Genomic DNA, 1,010 nt, shown 5'->3' on the forward strand with positions numbered 1-1,010 from the left:
GAACAACAACCCTACAGTCCACCAGGTTATTATAAACTGGCAGGACCTACTGGAACATATTCTACATACTGTAATATGGGAACATTGTGTGGTTCAGGAGGAGGATGGACAATTAATTGATAGAGGATGATTGAAGGTGATATATGTACTTTTAATGTTAGTAAAAAAATTGGTACACAGCATAAGGACATCAAAATTTATCAAAAAATGTAGAAAAAATGTTAGAGCCATTTTTCAGAAAAAACCATGGGCTATATCTCTTTGCCTGACAATTTGTTGTAGAACTACAACAAGGTAATAACAATTAATAAAAAAGCAATTACCACGCCTCTTTTTAGGGCAAACACGTGCGTTTTACAGGAAACCACACCTTCTTGGCAGAAATTGGTATTGAATAATATTAGTGGTAAAATAGAAACCATAGGAAAGAATAGAAAAGTGAAAGAATGCTTTGTCGGCACTTTGATATAATTGCTATTCAACACTTTTTTTTTTTTTTGCAAAAAGTTGACTATTTGTTGATGATATTGTAAAGGTAATGAAACTGGTTGTAAGTAAATGCAGCAGCTAAAATCTATGTAGGTGCAAGCAGTTTAGGTGCTTTGGAGCACTTTTAAGTGAATGGAATAGAACTTGCAGGTCTACTGAGAGCTCTTGAAAGGCACAAAGATACTCTATGAAAAACGATCAAAATGGCTGATTGGGCGTGGTCAAGAGGTGTGGCGTCGAATAATGGATGATTTCCATGACAACATAAATAATTCAAAAAGTTTTCCAAAGGATTAATCTTTGCGAATTACTTTGTGTAAGGAAAAGGGATAAAGCCTTGGGTAATTTTCAGAATTTTGGTATTTTCTTAAAATGGCTGTAACTCAAAAAATTGAAGTCGGAATCACCTCAAACTGTCTACATTGCTGCATGAAGACATCAATATGTAACAGAAACTTTAATAAAAATTTGGGGTAATTTCGGAGCCATTAAAAAAAACCATGGGCTATAGCCCATGGTTT

At 34.4% G+C, this 1,010-nt stretch overlaps 1 long non-coding RNA gene across 1 annotated transcript; it reads left to right on the plus strand.

Annotated features, from left to right (window-relative positions):
* The first annotated feature begins 257 nt into the window (after nucleotides 1–257).
* On the plus strand, nucleotides 258–487 carry LOC109591105 (uncharacterized). Its single transcript, XR_002189656.1, has 2 exons — nucleotides 258–294; nucleotides 339–487. It is a non-coding gene; the product is annotated as an uncharacterized LOC109591105 (long non-coding RNA).
* The last annotated feature ends 523 nt before the right edge of the window (nucleotides 488–1,010 follow it).

This window comes from Amphimedon queenslandica, unplaced genomic scaffold (assembly GCF_000090795.2).
Source record: "Amphimedon queenslandica unplaced genomic scaffold, v1.1 AMPQUscaffold_8955_Cont19105, whole genome shotgun sequence".
NCBI lineage: Eukaryota > Metazoa > Porifera > Demospongiae > Haplosclerida > Niphatidae > Amphimedon > Amphimedon queenslandica.